The sequence below is a fragment of the Episyrphus balteatus genome, chromosome 1, assembly GCF_945859705.1.
Source record: "Episyrphus balteatus chromosome 1, idEpiBalt1.1, whole genome shotgun sequence".
NCBI classification, from domain to species: Eukaryota; Metazoa; Arthropoda; class Insecta; order Diptera; family Syrphidae; genus Episyrphus; species Episyrphus balteatus.
The window spans coordinates 13,462,165-13,478,869 of NC_079134.1; the positions used below are offsets into that span (position 1 = coordinate 13,462,165).

The following is a 16,705-nucleotide window of genomic DNA, read 5'->3' on the forward strand; positions in this document are numbered from 1 at the left end:
TTTACTAAGACTTCCAAAAGTATAACACGACAGACGAATCAAACTGTTCAGATTTTTGATCTTTTATTCAAATTTAATATACTCCAATATGTAGGTCATAATACTTGATTCAATAGACAATAAAACTCCATTCAGTCTAGCCACTCAAATAAAAAAAAAGCTTAATATCAATTCAATTAATTCTCAACAACAACTCAAGAAAAAACCCAGGGGATCTAAAACTGTTGGTACCTACTAATTAGAAACGTAAACTTACACTCAGTTTTATTATACCTTTACTTACATATTGGAAATATTAATGATTATTAAAGTCACTGGGATATACTACGACGCACGTTTTCATGACCTCCCACACTATAACAAAATATTATTATTATTTCCACACATACTCACATCTTTATATATAATATTTTATAACCAACCCTCTTACAACAACGAAGGACAACAACAATAACAACAACTTAACAACTATTTCTATCATTTTTACACAGCAAGACATGAAATTTTCCAAACTAAGAGTAAAAATAAAAACAACAACAAAATATCAAGCCCTATGCCCTCTCCTTTCCGTCCCTGGATCATCAAATAAAAATCAACCATTAAGAACGTGACATTTTGCGTTAGCTTTTATTTTATTGTGCATAACTAATACAGTCAAAGTCACACGCTTTTAAAGGTTTTTTTTATTCTTTTGTTTTTACTTATCTTTGGTCCTTTTTGTAGTTATTGTTTTTTGCTTTTTAAATCTCTTGCACACAACCACTCAAAAAAGGGACATTAAGATGACAGTTTTTTCTAAAAGTAGTTTTTTAAAATATACGTAGGTTAGGTACTACGTTGATGATGGTACATAATATTATATTTCATGGATAGAAGATAGATAGACGAACGATGTTCGCTTTGTTTTAAACTTAGATACCCATTAAGAGCGGTGATGTCACGCACTGAGGTCAATTTTTTTTTTTTTGCAATTTTATTAGTTTGATTAAGATGGTTCAGGACTTTGACAAGGTAAAAGTATAGGTTGGAAAAGATATTTTGAAGTATACGAAGTTTCATTAACTGAGTAGGTACTGAGAATTCCAGAATATTTTCGAAAACAACACTGTACTGAATTTAATGAAATTCTCAGTTAAAGTAGAAAGTTTGTGATTGTTAAAAAATTTCTGAGTTTAATTGTTTTTTAACCCCTGAATATAACGGTTTTGAATTAAACAAAAAAACAAAAAAAATGTTACGTATACGTCACAGTGACCAGATTAAAAACTTGAAATTTTAGTTTTTAATAATAAATTTATGCATTTTTGAGCAATTCAAAACTCCATACGTGTAGAAAAAGGTTGTTTTCTCAAAAACAGCTCCAATAATTTTGATTAAAATCAAAAATACGTGAACATAGTTTCGCACATAAGGACCTACTTTTGAAATATTTTTTGACTCTATATTAACGGTACCTGCCAAAGAACCGTTTTTATATCTAACTTCATCGTGAATGACTTTATGAATTTTGCATGAAAATGTTTTAGTAACGTCATTGCTTAGAACATGAAAATTTAAAAAAAAAAAATGTTAATTTTGGATTGAAAAAAATATGTGTTTTTTTTTCTTTTGAAAATCAATTTTTTCAAAATAAATTAATGATTTTTTTTTTTTTTAATTTTGTTTTAATGCCTACTATACCAATTTTTTTTTAAATATTCACTAAAAAAAAAAAATAGTAACAATTCTTTATTAAACAAGAAAAACCTATATTGGCAAACTTTGTTTAGAGGTTAAAACCTTTAAAAAAAGGTGTTTTCGTAATATTAAAAACTTCTTTTAATATTTTTGTTACATTTCTTATATAATTAATGATCAAATTAAATCAAAATTTAATTTTTAGGAATGCTATAAAAAACTGCAACTTTATTGCCATAGGCAAGAGCAAGTACGTTATTCAAATATGGGCCTAGGGTCACATCTCGACAACTATTCGAGGCATAGCTTTTGAATTTTATTATAGATTCTCACAATAATTGAACAAAAATTCGTTTCTTTTTGTCAAACAACTGTGACATAGTCTACAATTTTCGTTCCGTTTTAAAAAAAAATATTTTAAAGGTTAAGAATACATTCAAACATTACCTGTGTTTTATTTTCCTCGTGATCAGGGTCAGATTATTAGCTTTACAACAAAAGCAGGATTTTGCTTTGTTATTGTTTCGCAAATAAATAAATGATCTGATCCGGATCACGAGGAAAATAAAACACAGCTATTATTGATTTTGAAAAAAAAAACTTAAATATACAAGATTGAAGCAGACTGAAGTATGTGCCCTAAACTGACCTCATTAACCTTTTTGAACAATCAAGGTTTACCTCGTTTAAATTTTTTCTATTTCTATCCTTTCATCGAAAAATAACCAAAGCATAGAAATTTACGATCAAAAATATTTGGAAACAATGGAAATTGGAATCGATGTTACACAAGATAGTGTCATTGAACCAAGAACAAATATTTTAGTACCTACTCAGTGGATACATTCAAAAAGGGTACTGACATAATGGTGCCTGAAAAATATGGATGCAAACTTAAACTTAAAACTTAAAAAAAAATAATATGTACATATTTAAATTTGAAGATAATCTCTGTGGAGACGTATTAGCCAAGGTAAACTCCAGCTTATACAATCTTAACTTGTTTTTAGTGTTGCTGCCTTTCTTTACATTGTTAACAGTACACTGAAAGAAAAACAACTTAAAATAAAAGAAAGCCACTTTGATTTAACTATTTTTTGAATTAATTTTGCTTCAAAGACGAGGATTTTAAAGTCAAAGTAGAACAGCTTTAATTCTAAGTGGTTTTTAATATTAAAACATAATAAAATCAATGTTGCTTTTACTTGAAAAAATACATCAAGGGAGATCCTGAGAATCCCGTAAAAATATAGGTAATATCATACAACGCTTTTAACAATGGAACAAAAATTGAAAATTGGGAAGCTTATCCCGCTTTTTAAGGTCAACCCGGCGGATCACTAGGACATTTAAATCATAATAGCACTGAAGAAAAAAAAAAGAAGACACTTGGGAAGCACTTACATATGTGTTACCTATAATAGTTTCTTCCAGAATATTCGACTATACGTTAAGCGTCAAAAGTATTTATTGCACTTTTGGATCCGTCACTTTACCTTCTAGCAGGTAAAACTGGTCAGCAAAAATAAAAAAGTTGGAAGTAAAAAGTAAGGTGATTTTAATTGACTTTAGTGTGCTGAATTCAAAACTGTTTACAGTTTTATTCTATCACGTCTATAGTTTTTACTATAAAATCTCAAAAACTAATTTTCAATAAAGTTCTTTTTGATGTTTACTCAAAAAAAAAAAAAAAAAAAAATTTCACAATATTTTGGTTTTTTAAATACAAATCAAAAGTCGCAAACGGGAATTTGGATCAAAAGAACTATTCACTATGATATGTACTATATGATTTTGAGATATCATAAATTTATTTTTCCAATATCTTTGAGAAAAAAAAAAAAACATTTTTCCACAATATTTTGGTTTTTTAAATACAAATCAAAAGTAGCAAACTGCAATTTGGATCAAAAGAACTATTCACTATGATATGTACTATATGATTTTGAGATATCATACACTTATTTTTAAAATATCTTTGAGAAAAAAATTAATTTTGAAAAAAATCTAGGTAAATACATATAATTAGGATGATAAAATATTGCATTTTGATATTGCATATGAAGATTTGCAAAAAAATATTTTAAGGTGGAGTAGTTCGACGTCAAATTTAACCAAAAAAACACGTTTTTGACCTAATAATATTCAAGTATTTCAAAAACGTGACGTGCCAGTGAAATTTTTACTTCGGATTCGGACTTAGCACACCAAAATCCTTTAATCTGATGTTTAACATTTTTTCCAAAACTGTGAGGGTATGACTTCTGGTCGCCACGTTAACTTCTTCAACTCTTAAGTCGGATACTTGATTTAAGTTAGGTAATATGAATATTTTTCCAATAGTTCCAATAAATAAAAAACAGTCCCATGCATTCCATTGATTTAAAACCTATTAGCGTTCTATAATATATCTTAAAAAGTCTTTGAGATCTTAATTTCCACTCCAATGATACACTTTTTTATCGCAAACTAAAAAGTCTTTTATTGACAGTCTGGTTTTAAGAAATAAATAGTAGTCATTCTTGTGTTAGCAGTTGTAGTGAGTGCAAGTATTCTTTCATACACACCGCGTTTTGCATAAAGAATTAAAATTTCTTATAAAAGAGTTCGTTGCGACTCTGGTGACGGCGATGTTTGCCCTCCCAGAAAACATTATTTAAATTTAAATAAAAGAAATATTCATGATAAAATGAATAATAACCAAAACTATTATCAGCCTTTGCAAAGCCTTATGGCTGATGCTAATGATATTGATGAAATGTCTGTAAACCATAATAATGAACGTTCCAACGTCATTAAAGAAAGTGTTCCCCCTATAGTGGTTCTAAAATCTACAAGTGAACGAGTGCGACTCATACTTAGTGATTTAAAGATCGAAAAGTATCTTATAAAAAATATTTCTCTCGGTCAAAAAATTATATCTCCCTCAAATGAAATCTTTGAAAAAATCAAAGCCGAACTTGTTAAATTAGAAATTCAATTTTTTTCGTACTCGCGAAAAGAAGCGCGACCTTTTAAAGTAGTTTTATCGGGTCTTGATCTCATAGCCGAAAAATTGATTAAAGATGAACTTATTTCGTCTGGAATAAAGTGCATTGATGTGAAAATGATCACTTATAACTCAAAATCAAATGCACAAACTAAAAGCTACATTTACATTGTTTACATCGAACGCGGTACAATAAAATTAAATGAACTGAAGCGAAGCCATTCATGCTTATTTAGAACTCTTGTTCGATGGGACTTCAAGAGGCAAAACCCCGGAAAAACAACGCAATGTCATAATTGCCAACTCTATGGACATGGTTCCATGCACTGTCACATTAAGAGTTTTTGTGCTAACTGCGCCGGCAGTCACAAAACAACTGAATGCAAAATTTCTGACGTGATTCGATGCGCCAATTGTAACGGACCTCACAAGTCATCCGACTCTAACTGTATAAGTCGCCAACAATACTTGGATATTCGTCAAAAACTCTCCACCCATCGACGTGTAGCAAACAACAAGCGCACACCACCTACACAAATAGCACAAACAACTTTTGATCCACATTCTCTTTCTCACTTTCCTCCCTTACCCCAACGCTCCCCTCCTGTACCACCAAGGCTAATAAATAAAAATCGCTCTGCTGCTCCATCATCATTACCTTCATCATCGGAAGCTATACAACTCAAACAAGTTCAACGTCAAAACAAAACATCATTCTCAAATACAAATGAGAACAATACTACATTATTCTCCTTTGAAGAAATTAATTCTCTTTTGAGTGAAGTTTTATCTAAGCTTAGTGCCTGTCATAACAAAAGTGACCAGTTCAATGTAATAACATCTCTTGCCATCAAGTATATCTACTCAAATAATCATGTTATCTAACTCTCTTAAAATTATAACTTGGAATGCCAGAGGCATCACAAAAAAGCAACTAGAATTTTTTAATTTTATTATTGATAATAAAGTTGACATTGCGTTAATCACAGAAACCTGGTTAAAAGAACAAAAATCATTTTCACACCCAAGCTTTAAATGTTATCGTCTTGACAGAAGAAACGAAATAGGAGGAGGTGTAGCTGTTGTCATAAGAAAAGATATTGATCACTCGGTTCACCCTCATTTGCAACTACGATGTATTGAGTCAATAGGAGTAGATGTATTTTTAGAAAACAACTCAAAAGTGAGTATTTTTTCTGTCTATTTCCCGGGTGGAAATAGAACTGTTGATAAAATAACTCAATTTAAAAGCGATCTACGTAAAATATTTAGAAATCGAAGCAAAGTCATTTTTGGTGGCGATATAAATTGTCGCCATCAATTATGGAATTGTCTCAGAGCTAATTGCTGGGGTAACGTGTTGTATGACGTCAATGAAACGCATCCAAATTTCTCTTTACTATACCCACCCAATTATACCTATGTTCCAACATCTAAATCTAAAAGTCCTTCTACCTTAGACTTTTTTGTTACAAATATACCAACTAACTGTAACAGACCATTTACTTACAACAAATTAGGATCTGATCATCTCCCAGTCAATATGAATATGAATCTGCAATTACAAGTAAAACCAATCAGACTGTACTACAAATTTTCTGCAGCAAATTGGAACCTTTTTACTTCATTTTTTAATAGAAGCTGCAATTTAAATAATATTTCTACTACCCCGATAAACACAACCCAAATTGATTCAATGTGTAGTAATTTTGTTTCATTGGTAAATAGCGCTGCTGACTTTGCAATACCTAAGTGTCCTGTAAAGGATAATTATTCGGTTCGACTTCCTAGTAATATATTATTATTGATAAGACTAAGAAACTCTGAGAGAAGGAAATGGCTTCGCTATCGTTACGACTTCTTCCTCAAAAGCACAAAACTTTTAAACATAGAAATAGCAAAAGAAATTGATAAATACAAAAACTCACGTTGGAATAATCTTCTTTCGTCCTTTGAGAAATCAAGTAAACCTTTTTGGAAAGTTACAAAGATTATCAAAAAACGTGGTTCAGGTATTCCACCTCTCAAAACACATGACAAACTGTTAATAACGGCTAAAGAAAAGGCAAACTTATTAGCTTCAAATTTTTCAAAAAATCATGAAATAACAGCTCACTATAGTGATTATTCCACTTCAACTGAAGTTGCAAATACAATTACTTTTATATCGCAATCAAATGTCGAATTAATAGATTCAAATCTAATTAATCCTAGTAAAGTAAAATACTTGATTCAAGGCTTAAAAAACAAAAAATGTCCTGGCATGGACGGTATAAGTAACAAACTTTTGAAAGCTGTCCCTGTATCAGGCATACGATACCTTACCTCAATTTTCAATGCTTGTCTTAAACTAAGCTACTTTCCAGATTGCTGGAAAACTGCTATTGTTTTACCAATTGCAAAGCCTGGCAAACCAAAGGATGATGCTAACAGCTACAGGCCTATAAGCTTACTGAGCTCTATAAGCAAAATACTAGAAAAAATAATCAAAGAAAATCTTGAAAATCACTTAGCAGCAAACAATATTCTTCCTGATTATCAATTTGGATTCAGACCCTTCCACAACACCAGCCATCAAATTCTCAGAATAAAAAATCATGTTAAAGAAAAATTCAAAAATAAAGAGTCGACTGCCTTAGTACTCTTAGATATTGAAAAGGCCTTCGATACTGTCTGGCACGACGCATTAATCCACAAACTTGTACAATTTAACTTCCCAATGAGTATAGTAAAAATTATCCAAAGCTTTTTAGATGGGAGAAAATTTTTAGTAAAAGTTCAAAACGAAAAATCTTCTTTGCAAAATATTCCATATGGAATTCCTCAAGGTACAGTACTTGGTCCAACTCTCTTCAATATCTTTGTCGCAGATTTACCCAATCTGGGAAACAGTATAGGTATTGCAATGTTTGCTGACGACACGGCTATTTTTACATCAGGTACATATTTCCTAGACGTTTGTCATACATTGCAAATGTCTCTTTCTACAATAGAAAAATACTTTTTCAAATGGAAGATTAAGGTAAACCCCTTGAAAACGCAAGCTATTTGGTTTACAAGACGTCGAAAATCGTGTTTCCTCCCAAACAATGTACAGCTTCGAATGGGCACCGTGAACATTGACTGGTCCGAACATTGTCGATATCTTGGTGTTATAATAGACAAAAAATTTAGTTTTCAAAAACATATATCTACTACTATTGATAAGATAAATCTATATAAAAGAATTCTTTACCCATTAATATGTAGAAGTTCTAAACTTAGCAAAGAAAATAAAATTTTAATGTTTAAGTTAATTTTCCAATCCATCCTCCTATACGGTGCTCCTGTTTGGAACGATTGTGCCAAAACTCACAAACTTAAGCTTCAAATATGCCAAAACAAACTTCTAAAAATGATGCTTGATTTACCATGGTGTTATTCAACTTACAGGCTTCATGAAAAATCCAATGTCAACCTTTTGAACTCCCTTATTGAAAATTTAACCCAAAAATTTTATGTAAATTGTTCCTTCTCTGATAATGAACTGATTAAATGTTTATCAACACCATAACGTTATATATATTATCATTTTATATATATATTTAAAGGCTCTAGATTTGGAGTGAATGAATTTGTCGAATGGTTTACTTTTCTAAAAGGAATCCTTTGGCAATGTTTGTTTTCTTCGGATCTGCGACCTAATATATACATTATAATTTAAAAAAACTTAATGTGGGAGTGCAATATTAGTTTTAAGAGTTAAATAAGGGTTTTTGTTCGTAGCTTTCCCTTGAATTATTAATATCAATTTCATTATACAACTTATTGTCATTATATGTTTGTTTAAATTATAGTTGAAAAGGAAAATAATTATCCTAAATCTCTAACTTGTAACTACCAAATGTAAAAAGAAACTCTGTTATTGCTACTTAATAAATAAATAAATAATAATAATAATAAATAGTAGTGATTCGGAAGTTATGAAAGTAACTTCATATCTTCGTTTTATCTTGTCTCCTAATAAAATTAGTTTTTTTAGTCCTTTGAGACTTCTCAAGGCTAAAGCTTCATAACATTTTCAAGTTCTTTAAAACATCTTATCGTCAATTATGTACTTATTGGAAAAATATAACATAATCCGTAGAAGTAGAAAACGGGACCTTCGTTTTCTCCTTTATTTTGTAAACACAGAAGTACCACAGGATTCTATTTTGGGACCACTTCTATTCTCAATCTTCGTCAATGACCTTTTTGGTGTTGTTAAAGACTGTTCAATACAATACATTATGTAAATCGATGACGATTAAATCAAAATCAATCATTCACATGCGGATTGATGGAAGATGCTGGTATTTTGAAACAATGAAGATTTAAACCGTGTTAAACTGGATTTTTGAATTCACTTTAAATAGTTGTGATACAATTTCAGTTACAATTTGTTCAATTACTTTCACCTTTAATAAAGGTTCAATTTTTTTTGTCAAACCTTTTAATTTTATTCATTTTATTTAAAGTAAAGTTACCTCAATACGGGTAATTTTAAAAGAGGCCATAACGAATATCATGCATATTCAAACCAAGATTCCATATAAATACAACCGCAAAGCAATACGAAAAACACTGGATTGCTTAAATAAGTAATTTTAGGATATAAAAGCCTGATAAATATTTAAAAAGGCTTTTATTAAACTGGCCATACGATTTTTAAAACAGTAGATTTAAGAATACCCACTAATGACGGCAGTAAAGAAGATTTGCATCATTCCAGTTGAATTGAAATAAGAAGTGTCAAACGAAAATTATACTTTTTCACACGTGCGCCCTTAGTAAGCTATATATTTTAAAGTAGGTTATGAGTATTAAAAAAAAATCATCCATTACATTTTTATCAATTATCATCATTTCTCTCAGTAAAACTTAAACAGTTAAAAAAAAAAAAAATTATAAACTACATCCTTTTATCTTTCTGTAACAGCTCGGGTATTATTTTTTTCTTTCCTCTTTCTTCATATTATTTTTTTTTCTTCTTCAAAAGGTATAAAACTTATAATCGATTAATATCGACACTAAATTGGCTTGAAAAGAACTATTATACGATAATTTATATGAAAAAAGAAGTAAGAGAAAGAAAAAAAAAAAAACTACCTCTACTTTAAGTGACATTTTCCTTATAACGTGCGTCAATTTACAATTTGACACATGCTTATATCTGATGTATATCCATGAAAAATAAAAAAAAAAATATATATATATTCTCTTATAAAAGCTACATACCTACAAACTTTCCTTGCATAATAAAAAAAAATTATAAAGTTTTGATTTTTTTCATTAATTCGTTTTGCATTAATGTGAATATATTTTTATTTAATAAAAAAATTTTAATTTATACACAAATTCAGATTTTTTTTTATTAATTTAGCAAAACAAGTGAAAAATCATTCAACCAATCGAAGTTAGGTTAGGTTTTGCTATGAAAAGCTTTGCTTTTCTATCAAAAACCTCCCTCAACCTTCTTGTTTTTTTTCCCCACCACCCTACTTAGAGAGAAGTATAAAAAAAACCAAAGCACTATCTCCTTCTGTAAGTATTTTTCTCTCCCATCACACTTACCCCCTCTCCCCTCTCTTCCTCTCATATAAAAAATTTCTTCTTCTTCTTTGCATCATTTTTCCCAAATCTCTTTCGAAAGTATTTTGTTCTTCTCCTATATTCGTCGCCGTCTTTTTCCATCATGTCACGATAAAAGTACATCAAAGGTTATGAGGGTAGAAAAAAAAATTTCTTCTTCAAGGAAACTATTATACTCAAATTAGATAAAAAAAAAACTATTGATCTAAATATTTTACAAGATATATCCTTAGAAGCAGCGAATTCCTGTCTTAATTGACTAAAAATGCTTATTAAAATGAAGGACGAATCATTCCTTGAACTAGATTACCGAACATCCTGAAAAATTTACAAAAACAAAAATTCCAAAAAATGTCCTTTTTTTCTTGCTGATGCTTACCTAATATAAAAAACACGAACTGAAGTGGAATTCAAGGATCCGTGATGTTTGCCTTGTTCGTTTTTTTTCGAATTAAGTCTTGATTTTTTATTTTATTTTGAAATCCTTTTTTTTTGCTATTAGTTTTTTTTTTTAGATTTTTTTTTGTTCGTCTTATTTTCGATTAAAATGTATCTGCGAATTATTTATCCTTCGACGTCACGGGGCGGTTTTTGGGTTTCAGTTATTTTCTCGGACCGACATTTTGATAGAGGAGCTTTTTTTTCTGTAAGGATATTTTTTTTTTCCTCTTTTCAATGGATTTTTTTTTTCTCGCTTATATATATATAAAATTTTCTATTTTACACATAAAAAAAAACTATAAATCTTATAACAACATAAGTGAAAAAAATTTGTATTTTAATTTTTCTTATAGAAAAAAATATGTATTTTTTAAAATCGATAGAGAAAAATGTAAGGAAAAATAATTTTTTCTCGATATCAAAACACCACTCTCTGCAAAAAAAATTATACAAAAAAAAAAAAATAAAAATAGAACTCACTTTTCAGGGATGAAAAAAATATTTTTTTATTTGGTTTTGGAACGAAAAAAGAATGAATTTCGAAATATTAGGATATTTTATCCATTTTTAGCAATAAAATACACTTTTAAATAATTTTTTTTTTTTTCTTTTTTATAAGAAGTTTTGAATAAACTCAAGGCAAGAGAACAACACACGCAGAGATGAAAGAATTCACTCGCGTTTTGGTCACACACAAAACCTAGAAGGCAAATCTGTGGAAGTTTTTCCTGAAAATCGATTTCGAAATAATATGATGGGAAAAAGTTCATTTTTCTGCTTTGCTAGTATGTGTATGTGTTTATTGTGAATGAGTAAGCTTGAATTATAAATTGTGTATGTGTGGGTGTATGATGGGTGTTTTTTTGTTGTTTTAAGTTTAGTTGACGCATGAACAAAATGGTGTCACACATTGAAAAACTTATAAGGAAGCTTTAATGATGGAGGATTTGCTTTTTAGAGTGTACACACTACACACACATACTATAACTCTTTTGGATGAAGGTTGTTGTTTTTTTTAAATTTTTTCGGTATTGTTTTTGGAGGGTTGTAATAAAATTTTTGTAGCGCAGTTTTGTGTAATGGTATGTGGAGGTGAGGAAGGGTTTGGGGGATGGTTGACTCTATCTATCAATAAATAAAATGACAACTGTAAAGGCAATGTGATAAGGACTTTTTTGTCAATGACTTAAAAAGCTTTATTTTTTTTAAGAGTGAATGTATGTATTGTAGCAAAAGTTTCTTTGAAGCTTTTGAGCAATTTTGTTACTTGAACAAAGTTCTAAAAATGTTATGTTATTCGGATTTTCATTAATAAATAGTAAGGGCCTATTGTGGCTGCCTTGAGGGACTGCTGAAGTTACATAAATATCCGATTCACATCAGAAAATGGGAATGAAAGCCAAGAAGGGAAAATACGTAAACAAGAAGCTCATGATTAACTCGCATAATGCTTCCGCAAAGATAGTATTAACAATATCACCCGTTATCCGTTAAAAAAACCTAATTAAATCAATCAAAATAGATAATGCTCTACACCTACAAAAATTAAGTGATATGATCAAAGAGACTTTCCATTCGTTGATTAATAAACCATTATCAAGAGAGCTTTTAAAATTTGGTCAAAGATTCAACGAACGTGATAAGAGCATTTTTTTTTAAACTCTAGAAGATATACTGTTTGGTCTAGGACTTTTGTCTTTTATACTGATATCATTTGTGTAAAGAATTTCAAATATTGAGTAATTTGTTACCACGTTTTGGAGTCCTTAAAGAAAACTGGTATATCTAATTAAGAGCTGCATAATTGCTTTTAAAGACCCTTTTTACAAAATAATTTCCAAGCATTCAAATTCATTTCAAACGGCTTTTGCAAAAACTAACCTACAGCTAGCTAGTATTGTGCATTTAATAACATTCAAGTGTTATAATCTTCCTTAATGATATTAATTAAATAAGCACTTACATTAACTAAAGATATTTCAAAAAAGAAAAGAGACATCGAAAACATATAGGCATTATAAAAGTTTTGAAAGAGATAGTTTAGTTTTTTGAGAAACCAGTTGAAATAATGTATATTTAAACCTCAGCAAAGTCATAACCTCGAAATCGGTCAAAATACAATTTTTTTGAACAAGTATAATTAAGTTTGTGTCACTGAAATTTTAGCTCTAAACCGTCTCTGTATTCGTTTAATGATTTCCAAAATATTGCTTCTCAACTTTCATCATCTGTCGAAATCGAATAATTTTTTTTTTAGAGACTAGTATTTTTTGTAACTATAGGGCAATTTGTCTATATGTACCTCGAGCTACAACCCAAACGAGTGAAGTGATTTTCTTCAAACTTGGTAGTTAGCAGTTTTGGGAGATTCCTTATAGGTTAAATTAAAAATTATTTTTTACTACCAAAACTAACGGTACCTGCCATACAACGGAAATACAAAAGTTAATTTTTTTGCAAATGTATTTTTTGTATAGTATTACAAATAAGAACCAACTTTTTAAATTAAAAGAAAAATATTTTTGAACCGTTATAAACGGTATCTGCCATAGAACGTTCTTTTTTTGGTTTCTGAATATCTCGTACAAAATTAACCCGATTTGAACGAAGATTTTTATACAAAAGCGTTTAGGTAAAGGTTATATTAAAATTTTAGAAAATTTTCCAAAAACACATTTTTGGATTTTTTAAAAATATAAAAAAAAATTTATTTTTGAAAAATCAATTTGGTGAAAAATTTTGAAATTTCGAAAATATTGTGTGTATATTAATTAATTATTTCTTCAAAATGGCATACCAACTTTTTTTTTTGAAAAATGATAGAAAATGTTTATATATAAAATTTTTTTTTTTTTAAATATTATTCAAAACGATGTTTAATCAATTATAAAAACAGATTTAATTTTTTTTTACTATTTTTGAAATTCTTAAAAAATATCCCTAATTTTTTTCAATAAAAAGCTTAACATTAGAGTAAATTATAAATTGTATAAATTTTTAAAAATTAAGATTATTAAAAGGTTACAAACATTTTCGTTAAAAATCTGCTAAGTACTCTTCATCGTCATCATATCATATTCCTAATTGTTTCTAGAGTTAGATTTTTTTTTTTTCAAATCCCAAACTTACTCTATAACCAAAAATAATAAACAAGTTATATGATTTTTGATAGTTCATACCTTTATCTCAATTATAAAACTACTAGCTGACCCGGCGGACCTCGTTCCGCCATTTCTTGTATTTATTACTATTTTCGACTTTGTAATTTGTCATAATTCCCAATACAAAAAGGAAATCAAAACTTGAAAAGTTCGTCCAATTAATTTAAAAATATTCACTTTTAAAATTTAAAAAAAAGTTAAAAATGTTTTGTAAGTTTTTTAATTTACCATTGTGAAGCTTGTAGTGAATGTAGCGTTATGTGTGATATATCAAATGAAAGGTAATATTATCAGGATGCTCAATAAAGATAAATCAAATTTTTGTAAGCTCCATACCAAAAGATGTAACGTGTTGAAAAGTAGAGTTTTATTTTACCGTTATTTCAAATTTGTCATTACAAAATTAATTGAAACTATGTACAAATATAGTCTTGCCCATTATCTATCTACACTGTAAATTTCATTCATTTATCTATTGAAGAAAAAAAGATAAAAAAAAAAAAATGTTAAAAACGGCCAAGAAACTTGGGACAAAAAAAAAATTGTTTTTCCCGTTATTCGGTCAAAAATCATTTTAAAAATTCAAAAGTTTGTATATGCATGCGCATGATTAAAACCTATATTTCCTATACATTTGAGATTTTTTGCAGACTTTTAAAAATTCCAAAAAAATAAAAGACTACTCAAAAATGTCCCTAAAAATTAGGTTGTTTTTCAAAAAAATTTTATTTCAAAATACAGGGACTATGAAAAAAATCCGTTTTAGACCCCTAATTTTTTTTTTAAATATCTTTCTCATGGTGTAACTCAAATTTCTGTGCAAAATTTTGCGTACCTCTAATTAGTCTTTTGTCGAAGGTCTATGACTGCAAAAAAACCCTCACAACACGGTTTTGAAATTTTTTTGAATTTTTTCAATACCTTTTTTAACTATTGAATAAATTTTTCTATTATTTAAAAAAAAAGTCAACTCTTTACGACTCACCGTTTAGAAAATAGCCTCTTTTTTTAATGTCGTGTTACCCCTATTTCTTCTTCTTCTCCATTATCGACGGTAGTCATGATCTCGGATGGGGTCACAACTCTCCCACTTTACTGCTTCACACTACGGCTCCGCATGTGGGGTTCGCCGTGTTCGTGTCACCCCTATTTACCCTATAAAATCTTGAATTTTTTTTGCCTTAAACCTTCTCCTCTTATGCCTCTTGGATTTCAAAAAAAAATTAGGAAAATGAGTCAGTCTGTGTGGCCGGTTAGCGAACGTACACAAAACCAAACTTTAATATATATAATAGATTTTTTTGATGGCAATTCATCAAAACGTACCCTTTTTGTAAAAGCTCAAATAAGTTCATAAATAAGTATAAAGCTCATGAAAGAGGTTTAAAAACTTGATATAAAGTTTTACCATAAGAAAGTTTATGTTTACCAGCTATAGTCATAGTAAGCTTTTTATACCTGCTAAGCAGTTGTTTTATGAAAGTTTCAACAGAGGGCACTTTTCTTTATTTTTGAGGAAGGTTTATATGGAATATGAAAAGCAAATTTCTTACCCCTATAAAACTCCTTTTAGTATTAAGTTAATTAAGTTAAATAATATGGTAATTTAAAAATATTAAAACCTAAAAGGATCCAATTAATTCATATTCCAAGAAATTTAAAGTCGTCATCTCAAGAGGGAAAGTTTAAAATTTTGTATAAAATTTGACAGATTTCTAATTTTTGATTAAAACTTAAAATATAAGTTTTGAACGTAAGGTTTAAGTTTTGTGTGAATTTTGATAGCATTTATGTGACACAAGAATTTAATGTAGAATTTTAAAATTTGGCAGATGCTAAGTAAAGTTAAAGGCATAAAATGGGTTATCTATATTGAAAATGTAAAAGTATTTCAAAATATAGGACCTAAAATCCATCCCATTTGTAACTTAAACCACATTTTTATAAATACATATTTTTGTTTTATTTGGTGATACGCCTTTCAACACATTTCTTATCGAACTTGAATATTTATGATTTGTATTTATTTCTGACGACATGCAGACATAGTATACTTACCATAGAAAAGGTATGCATTTTTCAGGTCACTCATATTTACCTTGTACTAGTTTTATTTTTTATCAAACAAAAGAAATGAAATATGTACTAAGTTTTTCTTTTTTTTTATAGTGAATAAACTATAATTTAATGATGATGCTTTTAAAAAAAGTTTGCCACAAAATACAGGTTGCAGCTGCAGTTCAAAGGTGCCAAGTGTCTTACACCTGACACTATTCCATGAAATACATGTACTTGCATATTGTGTATACTTTGCAAGTTTTTTGTTTTTGTTTTTGTTTTTGTTTTTGATTCAAGTATAATTTTGTATAGGAAAATATTGTTTAAAACTAAAAAAAATCTATAAAGTAACTGTTTGAGTTTTACTTACTTGCTTAAATAACTAAATTGGTCAAAATAAATTACAAATCACTCAAAATCACAATGAAAAAAAAAAGCGACAGGAAGAATTAATTGATTTTTTGCCACCAGTGTAGGAAGTAACCGTAATCTCAGTTTAAAATTTCGACATGGTTTTTTAAAAAAATTACTCCTTTTTTCGTAGGCATCGTAGAAATATGATTGAAACGTCATTTAAAAAGTGAAATAATAAGATTTCAGATGGTATAAAATTTATTATAGGTTGTCATTTAAAAAATGGATATATTGGTGTTAGAAGAAAAAAATATTGATTTTTTTTTTTTTATGCAAATTGATTGGCTACAAAAAAATCTAGCTCTTTTTGTAGATGTCGGACAGTCATGATTGAAAAAAATAATTAAATCTTAAA

The 16,705-nt window shown here is 28.8% G+C and overlaps 1 protein-coding gene across 4 annotated transcripts in view; it reads right to left on the bottom strand.

Annotated features, from left to right (window-relative positions):
- LOC129905484 (synaptotagmin 1) overlaps window positions 1-11,411 on the bottom strand; it is a 74,098-nt gene extending 62,687 nt beyond the window's left edge. For 2 of the 4 annotated variants that reach the window (XM_055980976.1, XM_055980953.1), the window contains exons 1-2: window positions 11,198-11,410; window positions 10,656-10,920 (exon numbers count right to left, since the gene is read on the bottom strand). The gene's annotated coding sequence lies outside the window, so the exon portion shown is untranslated. Of the gene's footprint in view, window positions 1-10,655; window positions 10,992-11,197 lie in introns of those variants that run through there. The other 2 variants (XM_055980982.1, XM_055980961.1) reach the window with 2 other exon arrangements.
- Between the last annotated feature and the right edge of the window lie 5,294 nt (window positions 11,412-16,705).